The 23,205-nt window shown below is 38.4% G+C and overlaps 1 pseudogene; it reads right to left on the bottom strand.

Annotated features, from left to right (window-relative positions):
* Positions 1-1,534: 1,534 nt before the first annotated feature.
* Positions 1,535-23,205, bottom strand: part of LOC124722816 — a 55,078-nt pseudogene continuing 33,407 nt past the window's right edge.

Raw genomic sequence — 23,205 nt, 5'->3', positions numbered from 1 at the left:
TAGCTGCGAGTTGTTGAGCTACTGTATGTAAAACTGAATGAAGCCAAGAAGAGAAATTGAGCCCATACAGCAAGAAACTTGCAGGCCGTAGTGTGGGTAGTGTAGCCGTCATAGCTGTTCGCCACACCCAAGCCTACAGCCACCAGATAAGACTTTTTTCCATTTTTACCTTTGTACAGCATGAACCATTAATTTAAACTGTGTTTTAATAATCATTCTTGAACTTTATGGAAACTGGCTCACCCTGTAATTTCATCCTAATCATACATCTGTATAGGGATCCTTCCTGGTGTTTGATTAATCCGAGTGTCCTGTTTTACAGACTTATGAAATGCCAAGTTAATATAAAGAGGCACCATTTAAATTGCTTTAGTGTAAATAATAAAAATGTTTTCTTAACTATTGCAAAGTGTTATAGTTTGCTTACACAAAATTCAATCAGAGTGAAGTGCCAAGTTAAAATAAAGAGGCACCATTTATATTGCTTTAGCGTAAATAATAAAAATGTTTTCTTAACTATACCAAAGTGTTATAGTTTGCTAACATAAAATTCAATCAGAGTGAAGCCAAGTTACTAGAACCTGTTAGATGGCTAATTCAAAGAATAATAGCTTTTGAAAGTAAGTTCCACCAAGAAAGAGGTTTTCTTTAAGTGAAATGTTCAGTTAAAAAGTGTGTGCTTTAGTGTCTAAGTATTTAAGTTTCTTGATTATGGAAAGTACTTTTCTAAAGGTTATCCCCCCCACCCCGGCTAATTTTTTTTACCTTCCTTGAAGTTATCTACTGGGCTTTTTCTTTTTTAAAAACATAATATATAAAGATGTAGCCCAAAATTGTTTAAGTGGGGTAATTTATTTGAAGAGCCAAACTAAACAGTAGCAAGAAAGTAGGCAAAATTCACATTTCTGCTTCTCCAATACTTCACTATTTCATTGCCAGGATAGGTTGGTGACCATTAAGTACATGTTTTAAACCACTAAATGAACTTGGAAATGAGTTGTCCTAGCTTCAGTATATTATTATTCATACTGTGTTTCTATCTAGCCACTGGGTAAGATCTTAGGAAAAGAAGTGAATAGTCCAATTTACTTATCCATTAGACGCAACACACGGTAAATCCAGTAAGAAGGATAACTCTATTGATTATCTTTTCCTATAAACAAGACTATCCTTCCATAGTGCATTTTATTTGGAAACTAAACTAAATTTTAGTAAGAGGGTTATACGTGGCAACATAGAGACAGGGTTTCTGTTATTTACGTAAAAGCATACTAATATCATAATGGTAGTGTTATAAGGTCCTATTAATGTGTGGTCATGACATTTGTTAAATGTCTCACCACATTCCTATTGAAACTATTTACTCTTCTTGTAAATAACACCTATGACAATTTTATACAAATGTCCACTAAGACTTTGCTCGTCAACTTTCATTTAGGTAACAGCGATCTTTTAGATGTATTTAAATCAGTACTGTTAAGAAATACTGACTAGCTTTATTTTCAAGAATCTCAAGTTTAAGTTATACATACTGTTATCCTCCAATAAGAATCATTGGCCGATTCTTCATCTTTGACAGGTTCATCATGCCTGCAATGCAAAACATTATCTTTTGTATTAACAGATGAAATCCAACTTTTTAAATTTAATAAATGCTTATACAAACATAAAGTTTCTTCAAAAAATGTATTTCTGACAACTTCCTGTCACAGATAATTTTCACTGAATGTTGCAACCCAGTTATATTGCTGATGAGAAGCAAATGTTGATCTTTTCCCTCTGTTCCTTCACCATCTCCTGTTTTGTTCACCTTGACATATTTCTACCAAAAAGACTACCCCAATAGATCCACTGCTTATATTTAACACACAGTAAATTCAGTGCAAATATTTCCTTAACACAGGATGTGCATTGACGAGCTTGAATTAATCAGAAAAATATAAACAGATACTAACCATTCCACAGCTCTTACAAAGTACTTGCATTAAGTAATCATCAAAGCTACTTTTTGTACAGCAAGAGGACTAACGGTCAAAATGGTGCTACATGCTACAGGCAGTGCAATACAATTTATTTTACTCATTGCTACAGCAATAAATGTACTTATAAAAATATTCAGACTTAGACTATAATCAAATACACAGAGAGAAATATTCTAACTAAAGAGATATAGCAGCCATAGGCAGAAACAAATAAAAAAACTGATACTAATCTTAACTTTGAGGACCAAAAGTTTATTCATCTGGAAAACGTAAAAAGAGAAATGAGACTGTTCAAGAATTAAGGACAAAAATTCAGGATCTTGAGTCAAGGAAGATGTATGGTTAAATGAATGAAAAAACTAGACTGGACATGATGAAATTCATTTGCGAAAGAGCAGCAGATGATGTAATTTTAAATGCTGAGAAATAAGATCTCTTCAAGAGGAGCCACCAAAAGGTCAAATAAGTGAAGAACAAGCTGAAAATACCAGTAAATGGGCTAAAATGGCGGCAAATAGATAAAGGTAACAGAAAGAAAGTGCTAAAGAACAGGCAACCAAACAACAACAACAACAACAACAACAACAATAATAATAACAGCACATTGTAGCAATATATAATAGCAGTCCCACAACATCTGGAGGAAGATTTTCCACTAACAGAGCAATAAATTCATGAAGCCATCAAATCATTCCAAAACTTCAAAGCAACAAATGAAGACTCTACTGCAGCAAAATTATTGACATAGTCAGAACACACAAATGATCTACAACTGCTGTTTGAGAACATTTGGAAAGCTGAAGAGATTATGGAAAGCATTAATCCACAGCTATGAAAAAAAGGGGACACACAAAATGTCAACAATTGCAGAGATGCCTCACTTCTGCCAGTGGTACACAAAATATTATCAAAAATTCTCTGGACAGAGTTGTAGAAACTTTAGACAAATAACTGGGAGAATCTCAAGGAGCTCTAGAAAGGGAAGACCCTGCACAGAACAGATGTTTATTAGAAAATCGATAATTCTCCACATACTGTTAATCACCAAACCTATAATAGTATCACGTATTGGTTTCAAGAAAACATTTGATTTGATAGGCAAAGAAATTATAGGTAAAATCATCAAAGAATTTTGTGTTAAAGCAAACATAATCCTCAAAACACTAGCAAATAGGATGACTGAAGCTAAATTTATGGGAGAAGTATCTCAACCATTTGAAATAAAAACTGGTGTTAGACAAGGGGACAGTTTATCACCTTTACTGTAACACTGCATTCTAGAAAAAATAGAAAGTATCTGGAATTTGGAGAAAAAAAAATCACAAAATTGAACCAATAATTTTAGGACGAAAAACAAATGGAATTAAGGTAAACTGCCTGGCTTCTGCAGATGATTCTGATATACTTTCAAAAAATCTGACAGACAGTTATTGAAAGAAATCTTTTGGAAGAAGTAGCAAAGAGAGCTGGTCCCAAAATTTCAGCCGAAAAACCAACATTGATGACAATTTCAAACAATGCATCAACATTCTTAGAAAAACAAAACTGTAAAATAGCATTAGTAAGTAAATTTAAATATATTGGACAAACTGTACAACAAAATGGACTAGAAGAATTAACAGTAGATGCAAGAGTCAGCAAACTGGAGAGAGCAAATCGTTTGACAAAGGATATTTACAACAAGAAATGTACAACTAAAAAAACAAAACTAAAACACTATCCCACAGTGGTAAGACCAGGATGTTTATATGGATGAGGATGCCTAATGATGAACTATAAGCTGGACAGAACAGAGGTTCCTCAAAGGAGCATTATTAGAACATAGTGGTTGCAATACAAGCTACAGATGGCTGGAAAATGAGAAGTAATGAGGAGATCTACAAAAATTTTGAGAAAATATCAGAAGTAATGGCTAAAAGAAGATTAATCTTTTTTGAGAGACCTCTACTGAATGAGTAGTTCTGGAAGAAGGAATCAATGATAGCATGGATTACAGAAATAAGAAAGAAACAACATCAAACAATCAGAAATAATAGAAAGAAACCTTTTTACAGATAAAATACTGAATTTAAAAGGATCATCACCTCTCCAAGATCAAAATTAATTTCATCCCTCTCAATAAGACCGTGAAAACCGGAAATAAAATTCATAAATATGATATTGCGAAGCTCAAAATCAATCAAAACATATTGGAACAATGCCACCAGTAACTGACAGTTGAATCCCATAAATGGGCAGACATTGCCTCCATGATCCAACAAGCAGCTAATACTACAATCCTGACAGCTAAAAAGAGGAATCATACATGATGGAATGAGGTTTGTGGTGAGGTGGTGGCCCAAACAGCAAGTGCATGGAAAAAGTGGAACTCTACCAGGAGACCTGATGATTTTGATGTATTCCATGAAGTTCGAAAATATGCAGCCAGAACTCTACGAAGGGCTAAGCAATTGCAGAGAAACAGCAGTTAGAACAGATCGATCAGCGTTTCCAGATAAACAATGTCAGAGACTTCTATCAGACGTTCAAATCGAATTTGAAAGGATACCAAGCCCCTAGTTTTTGTTTTAGAGACGAAAATGGAAAGCTCAGTGTTGTGTACATAGTTCCGCGTATTCAGCGCGTACACAAATTTCCCACTAGAGTGCGCCCCGCTAGGCACAACAGCGCAGGCGCAGCGCTCGTCCATCTCCACACTACGAGATGGCGCTGCCATAGAGACGGACCAAATTCTGCTTCCGCCGATCCGCGTATTAATATGTAACACAGCCAATGAGATTGCTGCTAACATAGAACACTTTCTCCTCGCGCATCACACTCGCGCAGTGATACATGAACGTGCGAGGTATTATAACAAGTGTTAAGACCTTCGATCAGTCAGTCTGCATTTGTCTGCACCAGTCTGTACCAGTGTGCATTAGTCTGTACCAGTCTGCATTAGTCTGTACCAGTCTGTACGAGTTCTACAATTGTCTGTACCAGTCCATAGTCAAGATTCAGTCTGCGCCTAATAAGATTACCATTTTCCTGTACATAGCCATGAAGATAAATGTATAGACACTTTTGTCAAGTATCCGAGATATATGTGAGAATAAGATTAACGTACCAATACCAAAGGAACTTCAGATTGTCAATTGTAAATAGCATCCAGAACCAAGTTAAGTAATTTTTATATTTGTTATTATTTTAATAAATGTATGTGAAAATTAATCAAGTTCTGTTTAAAGTTGGTCACCGTCAATCTGCTACTCTAAGCGTGCAAGTGGCATTTCTATCGTCTGACCTACTGGCAGAAGATAAACATGCCATGATAAGACCACGAGACATATTGCTGACACTCACTTACTTCGTTAGAGCAACAAGTCAAATAATCTGATGGTGTGTGTACTGAAGGTCTTACAGTACGCACACCACACTTGGCCTGACCAACAAAGAAAACTGCAAGATAATGTCTCGTTACTTTGAAAACCTACTTAATTGTGATGAACCGAAAGAAAGATTCCCTGTATGTGCCCCAATCCACAAACTACCCCTCATCTCCATCTAGTAAAGAGGAGACCAAAGATATCATCAACAACTTTAAGAATAATAAGGCAGCTGGAGAGGATTCAATAGTGGTGGAACTACTGAAGCTGGCAAATAATGAAACTCTAGATATACTAGTCCAACTTTTTGAGGAGATCTGGAGAGCTAGGATGATACCAACTGAATGGCAGTCAGCTTTAATCCATCGTCTACACAAAAAAGGTGATATATAGAATGTCAATAACTATAGGGGTACCTCATTAGTATCTGTTCCATATAAGATCCTCTCCAAAGTGATACAGAATAGAATAGAAGATTATTGTAACCAACTGACTGGGGACTATCAAGCTTGTTTCCGAAAGGGCGATTCTTGCGCAGAACAGATCTTTAACCTGAAGAACATCATCAGGTACAAAAAAAATTGGAAGAAATAACTATGTGGTCTTGTTTGTTGATTTTCAGAAAGTATATGACTCCATCGACTGACAGGCATTAATGAATATTTTGGAAAAGTTTGGGGTGGATAATACATCAAGAAAGCTGATCAAACAAACTCTTGCTAACACAGTGTCAAAAATTAAATTTATGGGTGAGGTATCTGAACCCTTTACAATCAGAACAGACATAAGACGAGGAGATGGACTATCCCTCTCCTTTTCAATTGTGTCTTGGAAAAGGTCATTCGAGAGTGGAGAAAGTTATTAGCCCAAGAAGAAACAAATGAAGAGTGGTTCAGACTTGGTCCTAACAACAAAGGAGTGTGCATTGACTGCTTAGATTTTGCGGCTGACCTGGCCATTTTTGCTAACAACATAGAGTCAGCAGTCAACAAGATAAATAGGCTGTCAGAAATTGCTGAAAAAAGTTAGACTCCAGATCTCTATTCAAAAGACAAAATATATGACGAACATCTGTGACGGACCTGAATGGATGAGAACCAACCTGGGAAAAAATCGGATGAGTTAAGAATTTCAGGTATCTCGGTGAAGTCATCCACCAGGAGAATGGATTAAAAGAAGAAGCAACTGTCAGGATGAGGAAGTTAGACCAAGCATACCAACTGACAAAGAATACTTATAACAAAAAGTCTATGAGTATATGGGCCAAGTTCCAACATTATAATACAGTTGTAAAACCTGAGGGCTTATAAGCATCCAAAACTTTGACCACGAATAGACAAGGTCAAGCTGAGCGGCTGGAAAAGCGTGAGTGTAGGATATTAAGGAAAATCCTAAGGTAATAGATGGGTCGATGGACAATGGCGAATGAGAGCAAATGAGAACTCGTGCAGCAAGACAGAACCTATCACAGCATCCATTACGAAGAAATGATTGTTATTTTATGGTCATCTCATGAAAATGGACGGTGATCGACTAACAAAAAGAATACGGAGTTTCATCCTATGTAAGAAAACGAGGCCGAGATGGTTCAAAGAATGTGAAAAAGATCTTAAGCAGATTGGTATCTCAGAGAGAAATTCCTGAAAGGAACAAATTTAGAAGATTGGTGACCAACTACCAAGGTTTTAACATGGCATCAACATCTGAAAGACAGTGAGGACCATTATCTGAAGGGCATAAAAAGGCACTTCTTGGAGGGGCTCAGAAGATACTGGCAGGAAGTCAAAGCTGGAGCAAGAACAAGACCTGGCACTAGAGTGAAGTCGGTTGTTACCACGCAGTCCGTAAAGACTCACCTCGATAAAAAAAATAAATAAATAAAAATAAAAGGCTTTCGATGCAGAAGAAATAGGGGATTGAGAACAACACGAATAGAATTTATGAGGAGGAGATGGACGAGTACTGGAAAAACAGGAGACGACAAGGGAAGAAGAAGAAGAAGTGAAGTTATTACATGACGAGAGATGGTTATTGGATTTGATTTGATTCAGTTTTCGTTACATACACTGAAAAAATGAGATGATTCTCGAGGGTGTGGAACATGTCAGAATGTATAACACAAAACATTTTAATATAATGAATACTACCCTGATCATTTGTCACGAGATTGTCAAAATAGGTGAATACAATACAGTAAACTGGAAAAGCTAATATTTACAGAATTAATACACTGTCAGAATGAAACATTGTTATGCACTATTAATAAATTTATCATACACAAAATACCTAATATTGTCTGTTGCAACCAAGTGCTGTCAAAACTTAAATCTAACATATTTTTACTTAAGCTGGCCTAACAGTCTCTGTTAGGTTAGTCATCTATAGAGTAGAAGGCATTGCCTATCAAAAAGTCATTCAAACTCTGTTTAAACTGTGCTTTATCTGAAACCAAGTTTTTAATGGTTGCTGGTAATTTATTGAAAATGTGTGTTCCTGAATATTGGACCCCCTTTTGGACCAACATAAGTGATTTTAGGTCTTTATGTAGATTGTTCTTATTCCTAGTATTGATAATATGTATTGAGCTATTTGTTGGAAATATAGATATATAACTTGCAACAAATTTCATTAAGGAGTAAGTATACTGAGAAGCAATGGTTGGAATTCAAAGTTCCTCAAATAGGTTCTACACGATGTTCTTCAAAGACTGGTCCCAGATACTCCATTGCACCATTCACCGAACCTGATAACCCCGAGCCGTCAGTAACAAAAATTAAGTCTTGCTTAAGAGATTTACAACACTACATGCACTTGTTACCAAAGTCTCATTTACTTTTAGAGCTATCTGTTCCACTTCCTTTTTGGCCCCACTTCTCTCTGTCTTCACTATATCCCATACAGTTCTTATTTTGTTGCCCGATACAATTATCTTTTTCCCTTAATAAAGCTACTTCGATTTCTGGATTACTTGATTCAACATTTTGCAGTATTCTTTGTAATGCATTACAATGCTAATATCAGAAATGTTCCTAGATAGTAGATACAGTCTCCTTTTTGCCCCACATGATATCTTTATTCCTTGTGTAATCCATGGTTTATCTTTTGACTTCTGTGTGATTTGAGTTACCTTTAGAGGAAAACAATTTTCGAATGAGGAGGTAACTTTATTAATAAATGCTTTGTATTTTCCATTTGAGTCAGGTAAACATCTCTCCAGTTCATGTCTTTGAGGAATTTCCTGAATTCCTCAATTTCTGGCTTATTTATTATCCTCCTGTACTCAGATTTAATATTTTTTTATCCTGACAAATTTCAACATTTAACACAAGATGCTGCACGTCATGATCAGATAGTCCATTTACTATTGGTTTTGTGATATGACTTTTTTCCCCTAGATTTGTTCATAAAGATATTATCAATAGCAGTCTCAGAGCATTTACATATCGTAGCTGCAAAGTTCACAATAGGAACTAAATTGAAAGATAGTGTTAAAAACACCAGCAACCACTATTTCCTCTTCTTTTTTTTTTTTTTTTTTTTTTTTTTACGGAAGCCATTCCTTTCGCTTTGTGAAATGAAGCACTGCCTAGTTCCAAAACACAGGACTACTATGACAAGGTGAAATGTTCTCAGAGTGCTACATGTATGATAGTAAATGTAATCAGCACTATAGTTGTTTTCTGAGTAGTTATGCTGTGTGTGTTTCATTCAATCAGATGAAATGGAATAAAATCATCAATTTATTTATTTGGGCTCTTTATCACCAAGATACATTCAATGTTGGTTGAGGTTTATCTTTTGAATTCACTCCAGTGTAGATTGTCAAAATTTTATCAGTTGTCAAAGTACTTGTAACACAGTTTCCGAATTTACTGCCACCCAGGAAAGTCTCGCACTCAAATTATTCTCAGCGACTGAGAGCTGGCTGAAACCCAGAGTAGAAAGCTCTGACATATTTAGTGATTAATGGAATATATATCGGAAAGGCAGGTTAGACACTGTAGGAGAGGGAGTGTCCATTGTCTCTATTGAGGTCAAAGCTGATTGTGACAGTGAAGTATAACAAGTCTACGTGAAATCACGTTAATTAATGGATGTTTTAATCAGCCACCCGGTTCTGCTATGACAGTTTTGGAGCCATTCAAAGAAAGTCTACAGACAGTAGCACGTAAATACCTAGATCATGCAATACTAGTTGGAGGTGAATTTAGCCTACTGAGTATAGATGGTAGCCTATGGCTTCATTGCAGGGGGTGCAGTCAATCTTGTGAAGCACTTTTGAATGTGGTTTTCGAAAATTGTCTTGAGCACCTAGTTTGGCATGCCACATGCAATGGAAATATCTTAGACCTTGTATTTACAAACAGGCCAGATATCATCAATGACTTCAGCATAGAGATGGGGATTAATAATCATGATAACATCATAACAACTAAGGTTACAAAAATTAATAAATCAGTCAAGAATGCTAGGAAAATGTTCATGCCAGAAAGAGCAGATAAGCAGATGTTAGCATCTCACTTAGACAGAACTGACATCACTTACTTCCATTAAGATGGACGTAGAGAGATTATGGTCAAAGCTTAAACAGATCGTGAATTGCACTCTCAACAAGTCTGTACCTAGTAAACGAATTAAGGATGCAAAAGAGCCACTGTGGTTTAACAATGAAATTCGGAAAATACTGAGGAAGGAAAAGCTACTGCACTCTTGGTTCAAAAGAGAATGCCAAATGGCAACAAGGAAAGGTTACTACCACTGTCATACCTCAGCAAAAGATCTGGCTGAGAAGCAGGGGAAATTATTGTCCTATGTAAAATCACTAAGTGAGTCAAAGGTTTCCATCAAGTCACTTGACCAGTCTGGTGTGGCAGTAGGAGATAAATGTTTTAAATTTTGCATTTAAGAAACCATTCATGCAAGAGAATCATATAAACATACCGTCATTTGACAATAGCACAAAGACACCTAACAACAATCACCACAAGAGGCCAGTGCTAGCGCAAGTTGTTCACATGATATTCGTTGGACTGTTGCCTGTAAACACGTGCCATGTCAGTGTTCTTGGAAGAGAGCTGTGGCAGTGACACGGCTCTGTTGTTGTTCCTGTGTAGTGATCTGCAAAGACGGGACTGTACGTGACAGGTGAGGGGGGGTCGGGTCGAGATTCAAGCAGTGATTAAGTACTTCATAAAGAAAGGTATGAAAGCGAACGACATTCATGCCGATTTCCAGAATACACCAGGGGACTCTGCTCCTTTGTCTTCAACTGTTGCCAAGTGGATAAATGAATTTAAATTTGGTCAGGAGAGCTTAGATGATGATCATCCATGAATAGGTCAGCCAAGATGTGTCACTACTCTAGAAATCATTGCAAAAGTGCGCATAATGATCAAGGAGGATCACCAATTTAGAGTGCATTAAATTGCTCACGCTTGCCAGATGTCATCTGAAAGGTATTCACAAGATGGGTGCCGCGACTCTTTACGCTGGGTCAAAAACGCATAAGAGTGGACATATCACAACAATGTTTGGCCTGTTTTAGGAGAAACAAACAAGATCTTTTGTGCTGGTTTGTGACCACGAGGAAACTTTGGTTTACTACTATACCCCAGAGACAAAGCAACAATCAAAGCAGTGGAAACATGCTGAATCTCCTCCGCCAAACTCCTTCAGCGGGGAAGGACATGGCGTCAGTGTTCTGGGATGCACCACCAAATTCCTTCAGCGGGGAAGATCATGGCATCAGTGTTCTGGGATGAGAAGGGGATTCTGTTTGTACATTATCTCCCCACTGGGCAAACAATTACTGGAGAGTACTATGCTAACCTTCTGGACAAATTGCAACAAAAGATATGCAAAAAAGGCCAGGTTTAATAAGGAAGAAAGTCATCTAGCATCAAGCCAATGCACGCTCGCACGCATGTGCCATCGCCGTGGTAAAATTACACAAACTAAGGTATGAATTGTTGCCACATGTGCCTCTTCCCTAAACTGAAAATTTTTCTTTGTGGATGAAGATTCACTTAAATGAAGAATTGATAGCCTGAGTTGACAACTATTTTGCAGGCCTGGAGGAAAATCATTGTCGAGATGGGATCAAGGTATTGGAACACTGTTGGACCAAGTGAATTAATCTACAAGCAGGGTACATTGAAAAACAACAAAGTTTCAGTGACTAAGTACTTTTTTTCTATTCTGTTTCAAGAACTTTTCAAACCACCCTCGTAAGCATCTCTGACACCTTAAATAATTAAAAACAAATAAGTCGCCAGTTGCAGATGGAATCTCAATTTGGTTTTACAAAGAGTGCTATATGGCACTGGACCCTTACTTAGCTTGTATTTATTGTGAATCTCTCACCCAGCAGAAAGACCTAAGCAACTGGGGAAAAAATACAGAGGCGTCTCCTGTATATACAAAGGGCGAAAGAACAGACCAGCGAAATTACAGACCAATACCTGTAACATCAGTTTGCTGCAGAATTCTTGAACATATTCGGGGTTTGAATCTAATCAGTTTCATAGAGACCAATAAGTTTATGTCCACAAATCAGTACAAAGCATCGCTCATGGGCAACTCAGCATGCCCTTTTGTCATACGACGTCTGTTCAAAAAATTCCAGAACTTTGTCCACAAAATTTTCTATGCTTATCTTTTAGTTACTATGGATTGTCTCCTTCGAAATACTCTCCTCCACAATTGATACACTGCTCCCAATATCATTTCCACTTCCAGGAGCAGTCTTGACACACCTCTTGCTGGGTCGCATAAAGTGCCATCTGCGAATTTTCTTCTATCTCATCTACCATTGGAAACTTCATCCTTTTCAACTTTGGAAATAAAAAGAAGTCTGCAGGGGTCATACTATTCTCGCAAGGAACATCTCATTCTCATTTGTGAGATCCAAAAAGTTTTTTTGGTCTTGACTCATGAGCCGTGGAATGAACTTCGCGGCAACACAATGCATTCCAAGATGCTGTGTCATTTCATAACATGATCCAATTGAAATGTTACATTCTTCTACAATCTCTCGGACAGTGAATCTTCGACTGGAACACACAATTTCGTTGACGTTCCTGACACAAGCATCATCAGGGGACATCTAAGAGCGTCCTGAACAAGGATCATTTTTGACTTTTGTAAAGTAATTTTTAAAACGTGTGAATAATATGTAACACCGAGTATGGCTTAAGCACTCATCGCTATAGGCTCCCTGCATCATTTGGTGTGTCTCTGTAAAGGTTTTCTTGAGTTTCACGCAAAATTTAATGCAGATGCATTGCTCCTCTAACTTTGCCATCACAAAATTCACAAACCCAGATTCCATATTTCTTGATTTCCGAGAAGCATTTGACATAGTGCCTCACTGCAGACTTTTAACAAAGGTACAAGCAAATGGAATAGGTTCCCAGACATGTGAGTGTCTCAAAGACTTCTGAAGTAATAGAACCCACTACATTATCCCGACGGTGAGTGTCCATCAGTGACTAGGGTATCATTAGGATCGTTCCAGGGATGTGTGATAGGAGCGCTATTACTCATATTTTCTATGTGCATAACTGATCTGATGGACAAAGTGGACAGTAATCTGTGGTTGTTTGCTGATGATGTTGTGGTGTATGGAAGGTGTCATCGTTGAGTGATTTAGGAGGATAAAAGATGACTTGGACAAAGTTCCCAGTTGGTGTGATAAATGACAGCTAACCCTAAATGTAGAAAAATATAAGTTACTGCAGATGAGTTGGAAAAACAAATCCATAATGCCAGAATCCAGCATTAGTAGTGTCATGAATGAAGAAGTCACATTGTTTCAATATCTGGACATAACATTGCAATGTGATATGAAATGGAACAAACTTGTGAGGGTCATGGTAGGGAAGGTGAATAATCATCTTTCGTTTGTTGGGTGGATTTTAATACAGTGTGGCTCAGCTGTGATGGACATCACATATAGGATGCTAGTGCGATCTCTTCTTGAGTACAGTTTGAGTGTCTGGGATCCACAAGGCGTCGAATTAAAGCAGACATTGAGGTAATTCAGAGGCAGGATACTAGATTTGTTAACAGTAGGTTGAAACAACAACATACAAGTATTATGGAGATGTTTCTGGAACTCAAATGGGAATCCCTGGAGGGATTTTGAGGAACACTGTGCTGACTGCAGAACAATTCTGCTTGCACCAACATACATTATGCATAAGGACCACGAAGATAAGAGACGACAAATTAGGACTCATAGAGAGGCATATAGACATTCACTTTTTCCTCACTCGATTGGCAGATGGAACGGGAAAGGAACTGACTACAGTCGAATTAAAATTACTTGATAGTTGGCACTTCAAACGCCAATAAGAGTAGTCAGCGTCACACTTGAACTGTCTGCTGTTGCCAAACTCCACCAAAATTGGCCAGTCACTTCCAATTCCTGGTTCAGCATTCTTTCTTGATGTATATGTATCCCGAATTATGAGCCCGACACTTTTATTATGTATTTCATGACACGCGATAACTACACCAAAAACAACACACATTAACAATGCTAATGAAAGACACACATTTCATTCATAGCACTAACCAAACACTACCGAATAACTCAGCACAAGGTGTAATTCAGTATCATACATATAGTTATCATATTCACAGAGATCATCTTACATTAGATAAGCTTTTCACTACACTGCGTGAAACTGAAATTTTTAAGGTTGCAATTCATAGTTGCAACTGGGTCACTACATTCACATATATAAATACTTCATGCGGTGCTGTGGCATAGCACAATGGTTGGCAGATTAATCTAATGTGTAGCATGTCGTAGGTTTGAATCTCATCAATGCAGCAAAATTTTTATTTCTAAATCTAACCAAAACAGTGTGATTATTATTTTCATTCAATTAATTGCTTTAAATATATATATTTTTTATTTTTAATAATTTGCTGCATCATTTTTCATCATTGTTTTGACTGTTCTATTTGGTCTTATTTGTCTTCCAGTCATTATTTCTTCATTTGGAATCATGATATTAGTACTGCTGCAGACTGTTGACCACAATTTTCTCGGCTGGGTTAGGACACAAGTTTACAGTCAGGAATACAAAAGGGGTCGTCTTCCCCAGTTCAGTCACTGGTCACTTTAAATCAATAGTCGACAGAGTATCCAACATTTCTGACATACCTTGCACCAGCCACTAGAAAAATTGCTCTGTGTTAAACATTTAACATAATTTGTGAAGTGAGCCGCTTGTTTGTTGTCACCTGTAACCAAACGGTAGCTGGCAGCCAATGTGGCAACATTGTTGCAGCAAGTGATTGATGTCAACTATCAAGTAATTTTATTCAGACTATTGTAGTGAGACAGGGTACCTTCTGCCATGCACCATATGGTGGCTAGTGGAGTATGTATGTAGATGTGGAATCAGTCTTTCCTTCTCATCCCATTTGGAAAGTCACCCTTGATCTGCAGTTCTGGATAACTTTCTCAAAATCTACCCTTTTTCCTAGACCTATCCTTCACCCCTCTTCCTTCCACTTCAACCCTTCTGCCTGAAGAATGAGCTACTGGCTCTGAAAGCTTTCCCCTGCAACTACTGAAAAGGCTGCTGCCCCTCTTCAGGAACCACATGTTTGTCTCGCCTCTCAACAGACACCCCTCTGTTGTGGTTGCACCTACGGTATGGCCATCTGTATCGCTGAGGCACGCAAGCCTCCCCACCAATGGTAAGGTCCATGGTTCATGGGGGGAGTTCCTTCATAGTCAACAGTTAAGGAATGGGTGGCTGAATTCATATGTGGCATATGTCTCTGTAAGATGACTCATGAACAACTTCCTTGAATTACAATCAAATATGAAAATGCTGAGAAAGAACACAGTGTGATATTGCAAGATCAGTAATTAAAAAGATGTGCAAAACAGTTGATGCCGTGGCCGTACCAGAAAGTGAGTGGCATGTCTGTTGAAGCCTGACTACAACCTAATGTGAAAAACAATTTGGGACAATCTGACACACAACTGATTCTATGCACCAATCTGTTCCCGTGGATGAGAGATGACTGAAATGAAACAGCAGTTGCACAAAAATAGCCAAGGTGACTTCATCGGAGAGAAAGAGTGGTCATTGATTTCTAGGATGCAAAAGGGATTTGTATTTTAGATTAGCTTGCAAGACTGAAACAATACCTCACAAATACTATGCAAGTATTCTGACTCAACTGGATGAAAAAATATGGAGCCAAGACCCAGGGGGGGGGGGGGGGGGGGGGGGGGAAAAGTTTATCGTCAGTGAAATGCATATGGTCACAAAGGCACTTTCACAATAGGACAACTGGGAGTTTCAAGTGTGAAGTCTTCAAATATCTATTCCATTCTCCAATTTTTTCACATTCTGACTTTAGCTTCTTCTTCTTTTCTTTTTGTATGAATGATTCACTTAAGACTACATGCATCACACCTCAAAACCGTTTTGTGAGTCAACAACTGGATATGTTTTCACTGCTCTGTCTCTTGTAACTCCGTTGGACATGGAGGTAGCAAATGAGGATGTAGGATGTCCATGACATGCTGCTGTGCTGTCAGAGTGACCTGAAGTCATATCCGATGCTGCCCCACACGCCCTCTCCCTATGTCGTTGTCATACTCACTGACAACTGTCATCGTGGGTCTTGCAGAATGTGACTCACTGCTGATCACATGACAGGTGCGGGTGTGAAAGGGTTACAATGTGCTCGGCGTACATTACAGCAATTCTCCCATGAGCTCGTCAGACACGGTCAACCGGAAGCTTGCTGACAAGCACGTCGCCCTTACGTTCCCAAGCAGTCCAACATGGGGCCACTACCACATCTGAATGTCTCACAAATCTGAATATTGCATAATTCAATCAGCCTGGCAAATGGAGACACACAATTTGGCCCCTTCAAATTTTGTTACGTGCTGATAATGCTGACTCACAGAAGTACAGGGCATCTGTGCCCTTCACAGGGATCACTCAACATCTTACACTCTTCACATCTCTTATAGCTCCTACCATTCACGGTAACAATCCGAGACACAAACAAAGCTAATGCAATCTGGTGGCCTTTGTATCCATTTCAGAGAGTTGCGACTCTCATAATTTACCAGTGGTATGCACACTCGTGAAACTATGTTGCTTCAGGGACCTTCCCTTTTTTCTCTCCAAGCAGTTTAGTTCTTTGAATCCATTTTTCTTGTAGCTCAGAATAATTATTTTATTGTGTAGCAAACTTACAGACTAGCATTCTGATCTGAGCTGTCGGAGTCGGCGGTCATGTGTGTGTGAGGTGTGCTTGCTTGTGTGAATGAATGGTGTGTATTTCTATTTCTTTTTCTGATGAAGGTTGTGGCCAAAAGCTTATGTGTAAGTGTCTTAACTGTGCCTGTCTGCATTTTAACGTGCCATCTTTATGGTAATTAGCACTCTATATTTTCCTACACTGCTGATATTCCAACCTGGAGTTTCCATTGTTTGAACTTACGGTCTACTGTTTTATGTTGCAGTGCACTTCTACAAGTGTAATACACAAATGTTGCCTTAGGAAAGAGTCACAATAACATCCATGTCTACCGTTTGCTATTTTTTACGAAATAGCATGTCACACTCGAAATTTAACTTAGCCAATGAAATAAGTTTGAAGATTTATTGTGTGTAAAAGACACGAGGGCCCACTGTGTGGGAAATGTGTGAAGTTCTGTGCAGAGACGGAGTTATCCACAGACGCGGTAGGTCTGGGGAGCTATACGGGTGTTAAAACATCGCCACCTGCTGGGATGAGGGGCCACTTACTCTGTGGTGGCGCTGTGCCAGCAACGAGCTCGACCCATTGATTAGCACCACAGATGACAATGAGCAACCAGCTGCTTCTCTGTGCAGAGATATAAAATTTATCGATTTTGGACATCGGGTGACAATCTGTCACATGGAGAACAATGTTTACTCTGGCAATTTTAACACTAATCTAGTGTTCTGCAACATATTAATGTGAAATGTTGTCTATGATGTTGAGGAGTGTAAGTTAAACTGATATCTGAGAATTTGTTGTTTTTGTGGCACTATCTGGAAAATGGCCTCTCTTGCAGCTCCAAGCATAAATGTCAAGTGAAGAAGAATAATTAGCACAGCACACTGGAACCGAGTAGGGATCCGGTTTACTGCTCGGCCACTAAATTAGCATATCGTGAGTACACCAGAAGAGACGCTGTACACACTTGCATATACTACATACACAAGTACAAGCATCGATCAAGCTACTGTGAAACTGCACTCTGTGTGACTCATCACTACATCAGAATACTGTAAATGTGGTGATTCCAATTCCTTAAGGTCTCTTCCTGTTTGTTTTCATCAGTTGGATCTTATTTTTCAAGTATGTGGGAATCCAATGAGCTGCCGGTTTGGATACATTCTTTCTGTACGTCCCACAAGTTGGATTCTTTGGAGACACATTGTAACAAGAGTTTTTAGGAATTTGCCTGGAGATTTCACACTGGGTTCTGTGTGATGTATTCCATCTTTTATTCTTGGACCTAAGATTTTTACTACAATTTTACATTCTTCTAATTCAGTTTGCTGTTTTCATGTCTTGTGTTGGACAAAGAGTCTCTCTCATGCATAAAGAAATTCTAATTTGATCACTGTTGTACAATGTTAGATTTTAGAGTTCCAGGAAAAATACTTTTAGTTAACTGAGAGACAGTTTGTATTTTCTGAAGTCTGGATTCTATGGCCTTCTTTTCATTATGATGTTCAGTGGTCTTTTTCACCTAACTATTTAAACTCTTTAACACCGAATGCTATGTCATTGCCTATATAAGTTCACCCAGTGCCATTTTGGTATCATCCAAGAATTTTTTCTCCAGGTGAAATTAGTAGTCTAATTTTCCTAGCTTGCTCCCTTAATATTTCAAATTGCTTTAGCACATCAGTGATGTTTTTGTCAATTAGTATTATGTCATCGGTATAGGTTACACAATATAATTCTATCTTTAAGTTTACGTTCTAGTCAGTGTAATAGTGCACCTGCTCTTCTCCATTACCTTACAATTTTCTTAGGGGCATAGTTGAATAGCAATGTGATATGCCATCCCATTTTCGTATTCTTATGTCTGTCTTAAATTACACTGCTTGAAAAAAAGTGAGACACTCAGAAGGTGGGGAGAAAACAAATTGAAACATAGCGAATTTAGAGCGTATGTGATGTTATTTCAGTGATAACAAAACAGAGTCAAATTTATACAGAACTTATCAGTTTGAGCCCACTTGTCAATACAGCAATGCACCCTGTCTCGCCTGGACAGTGCGGGAGGATGTCGTAAAGCTGCTGCATACCCTCCTGAGAAAGGTGATCCACAACTGTTGTAACTGGACATTGCAATCATGGATACAGGCAGTGGGATGGAGTTGACGTCCATGTTGGTCCCATAATGTTCTATCGGGGACAGATATGGGGATTTTGCTGGCCACAGGAGTATATCAACATCACGCAGACAATTTAAAGAGACACATACTACATGTGGACAAGCACTGGCCTGTTGAAAAATAGCACCACAATACTATTACACACTGCTGTACCATCAGAGTTCCCTCGGCCATTACAAGCCGTGACCTGAAGTCATACCCAATGGCTCCCCACACCATGGGACTGCTTTGTGACCCCCCCCCCCCCCCCCCAAATGTGGAAGAATGGGACCTCTCCCCATCTCCCCAGGTCACTGTCAAACTTCTCCACGATAGTCATTTGAAGCAGTGCAGGACTGGGACTCATTAGTGAACATAATGTGACGCCATTCATTAGCAGTCCATACTTCTCGATCATGGCACCACTTCACATGCAGTCATTTGCTTGGGTGTTAATGGCAGCCTATGCGCAGGACGGCAATTCCACAGTCTGGCTGCTCCTAGCTGTATGACACAGCATGTTGCAAGGAGTCTATTACAGTGAACTCCTGTTTATCCGAAATGATCGGGACGGTGGCCGGTTCCGATAACGAAAATTTCAGATAAATCAAAGTCCCCCTGTTTTCACATGTGAACACTCCAAATTGCATCAATATTGCGAAATACGATCGTAAAACGTGCGTAGGGTATGTAAAACGTTACTGATATGGTTGCAAATAACCCTGCACTTTTTTACTGAAAAAATTGTGTTGACATGTTAAAAAGGCACCAAACTATGATTGAAAACTCAAAGTTTTTAAATGCTGTATAACAAAGCTCGTTTATTTTGCATTCTTACAGAAAAAATCTCCCTTATTTGGCAGAAGGAAAAAACAGGAGTTTTAATTTTATTACCTACTCTTTTGAATAAAAAATAAACTACTGAACAAAATTATGAAACAAATCTAGAGATTACTCAAAGGAACGAAAAGTCTGTCTAGAGGAACTTTCAAGAAAATTAAAAAAAAAAAAAAAACTTTTTAAGTTATGGACATAGAAGTTCTAGGATGCTTCATTAGAGTTTATTTTTTGGTAACGAAGTCACAAATGTCTTTTTTTTTGTTTTTTTGCTTGAGAAACTATTGCTGCAACAATACAACTCCAACGTTGAAATCAAACTATTTCAGGATAAATCGTCTCCTCCTGTTGGCTGATGTACTCCAGGGCAGTTTGGATCACTTCGTAACAGAATATGTGAGGAATATTTTTCTCTGATTCATCATCAGAAACATAGTCTTCTGACACTTTATGATCGGTCACAATTTGGACGATTTCATCCTCAGTCACATGAAAAAATGCCATTTTCCATCCACTCTTCAATGTCTTCGAAGTGTGTGTCTTTACAACCAGCTTCTCCAGTAAATTCACCAAAATTATGTCAGCTTGAGTTTCGGTGTTGCCTCCTCCTTCCCACCACTTAGGTTGCCTTACGATCTAAGAGTTTTTTCCAAGACCCAACAAGAGGAAGTGGAGGAATTAGACTCCAAGCTTCAGCAATCAATGAATGACACTTAAAACATCGATTTTTTAAGAGCTTCCACAAAATCATCTGCAGCATCAATCACCTAGCATCTTGCATCTGTAATGTTTTTCCATCGCCTCAAGAATACCTTGGTCCATCGGTTGACATAGAGATGTGACATTTTGTGGGAGAAATACAACTTTGATATCCCCATCTTGCAGATCACCTGGGTGATAAGGAGCATTGTCCACAAGAAGTAGCGCTTTTCGAGGAAGTCCATTTCCTTCCATGTAATTTACTACAGCTGGAACAAACTCTGCCTGGAACCACTCTCTGAAGATGGCACTGTTCATACATGCCTTAAGACTGATTCGTGTACCTCAGTGGCAAACTGGTTGGTTGGTGTCTAAATGCTCCTGGTGTTTTGGATTTGCCAATTAAAGTAAGACACAGTTTATGATTGCCAGTGGCATTACTGCAAGTGAGGACAGTAAATCTTTCTTTGATATTTTTGTATCCGGAAGCCATTTCTTCTTCTTTAGAGGCAAGGGTTTTCGTTGGCAGCATTTTGTAATTCAACCCAGTTTCATCACATTTGTAAAGTTGATTGCCAGTATAACCTCCTTTGTCAATGATTGTGTGCAGTTTCTTCTTAAAATCAGCGTAGCAGCTTCATCCCCAGATAATGATTTGGCACTGATGGCAATTTCATGAATGCCATGCCACTTCTTGAAACGATCCTGCCGGCCATTACTTCCGAGGAATTCTTGTTTCTTTCCTTCAATCAGCTCATCAGCTCATTTTGACAAAGTAGAGGACCTGAAACTGACACACCTTTGGCTCTTATTTATTCGTGCCACAAAAATAATGCCTCTTCTAACTGAGGATGTGCACCTTTTCTCATTGTTTTTCAAGATTTCACTGCGCTGCCCAATGCTTGGATGGAACAAAATTTTTCAATTCCTGATCGATTTGTCTTCCGATCAGTAATTGTACTCCTACTCTGCAGCAACTTTTGTGGGTTGCTCACCAGCTTTGATGTACTGACAACAAGTGGAAAGTGTTAGGCGGCGCACTCTAATTGTCAGTTTCGACAGGACTACGTTGCGCTGCATAGAACAATACTGTATGTACTGTACTTACAAGGAGTTCCAATAGATGGCAGTGGCATGAAACCATGCAATACGAATAAGAAACACACTAGAGCTTCAACCAACACACGCACGAATTGACAATACTTGGACTTTTGACACGTACCAGTGCACTGATTAGCACTAGATTGCCAAAAAACACCAGCAAATGCTTGGCTCCAGGTGCATGCAAATTGAAACTTGTCAAGTGTCAATCTAGCTAGCCAAAAGTGTAGCTGCACGAGAGTTTACTGTACTTGTTCTCAGATGGCAGTCACAGACGTGAACAGGTTACAATGTACTCAGTACAATACACAGTGATGCTCCCTTGTAGTGGTCTGATGTAGTCAACTGGAACATTGATTTTGAGTATGCCCTTACTTTCCAACATCAGGCCACTATCAGATCCAAATACTCCAAAAATACAGATGTTGCAAGGTTTAACCAGGCGACCAAATGGACATCCACAATGAGGTTTCTTTCAAACTCTCATCAGATAATGCTGTCGCACACCAATATGCAGCACCTTCATATCCTCCAGAGTGATGATTCAACATCTGACGCTATTTGCATCCCTTATATACCACATGATGTTTGCTAAACAGCAATAAAAACAAAGAACACTAATGAATAATGAAGGAAAAGACAGACTGTTGCTTACCATAAAGAAGATACCTTAGGCTACAGATGGGCAGAATTAAAAGGCACTTACATAAAGCTTTCAGCCACAGCCTTCACCAGTAAGTAGTAATCTGTCTTTTCCAACATTGTTGATATTCCTACTGGAGTTTCCATTGTTTCAAGGACACTGATGCTTTTCTGTGAGTGTTTCCTTTATGATGTTTTCTGCATTTTAGCTTCTCTTTTAAAAAGAAAAAAAAAGAAAGAAAGAAAGAAAAAAAAGATTTGTTGCTGGAAAACTTCTGAAGTCCAATAAAGGAGTTACAACAGCCATATATGGTTATCTGGTTGACCTTGCAGAACCAAATTCTAGGGCTGAAATGTATTGTTGACCAATGGTCATTAATCAGACTGAATACTAAATAAAAAATTAAATCCAATTTTACACAAAAACACAGGTTCTATCACTGTTGTTTTTCATTCTATTTTGCTCTTATGTTTGCTATGACTTGTTAAGCAGAAATTTTCTTTCTATCTATAGAGTTACATTTGCTGTAATGTATCTTACCTGCATGTTGTTACTTCTTTCTTCTCACTGCTGCCCCAATCATGGCAAGCAAGTCATCCTCACTGCATTTGCTTCGTATTGCATCTCTGAAACAACAGTTAAAACACCCGTTAAACAGTACCAGGCAGTTACCACACAGTGAAATGTTGGTACACTAAAAAGGAAGAAAAACTTTGCAGAAATCTTCAACAGTAATCTTGTAGTCTGTAGTAGGCAACAGCAGGATAACAAACCCACTGGACAAGAATGGGAAAGTCATGATAGAAGTTACTTTTATTTTTATAAATAAACAGGTATCTTACACAAATGCTCAAGAGTATACATAGGATCTTGGGCTGAAGAGGTGGAGCAGAAACTGACATTAGTTTTGTTGAAGAGGGAGTAGTGGAACACAGCACAATTTCTTGCAAAATGAAGCCGAATTTATTGATAAACTGTTAATTAATTGCCAAGCTCACTAATGTGACTATTTTACAACAGGTACTTACTGCTTGGAGTATATGTGAATTTTCAGGCTTGCCTGATAGATCTGTTGCAAAAACACTTTGGGTTCCCCACCAGATAACATTATGCAAGTCCCTCCCTCAATATTTCAGTGACACAACATTTTGGCATCTTCAGGTGGT

This window comes from Schistocerca piceifrons, chromosome X (assembly GCF_021461385.2).
Source record: "Schistocerca piceifrons isolate TAMUIC-IGC-003096 chromosome X, iqSchPice1.1, whole genome shotgun sequence".
Taxonomy (NCBI): domain Eukaryota; kingdom Metazoa; phylum Arthropoda; class Insecta; order Orthoptera; family Acrididae; genus Schistocerca; species Schistocerca piceifrons.
This window is presented reverse-complemented; position numbering and strand designations above follow the sequence as displayed.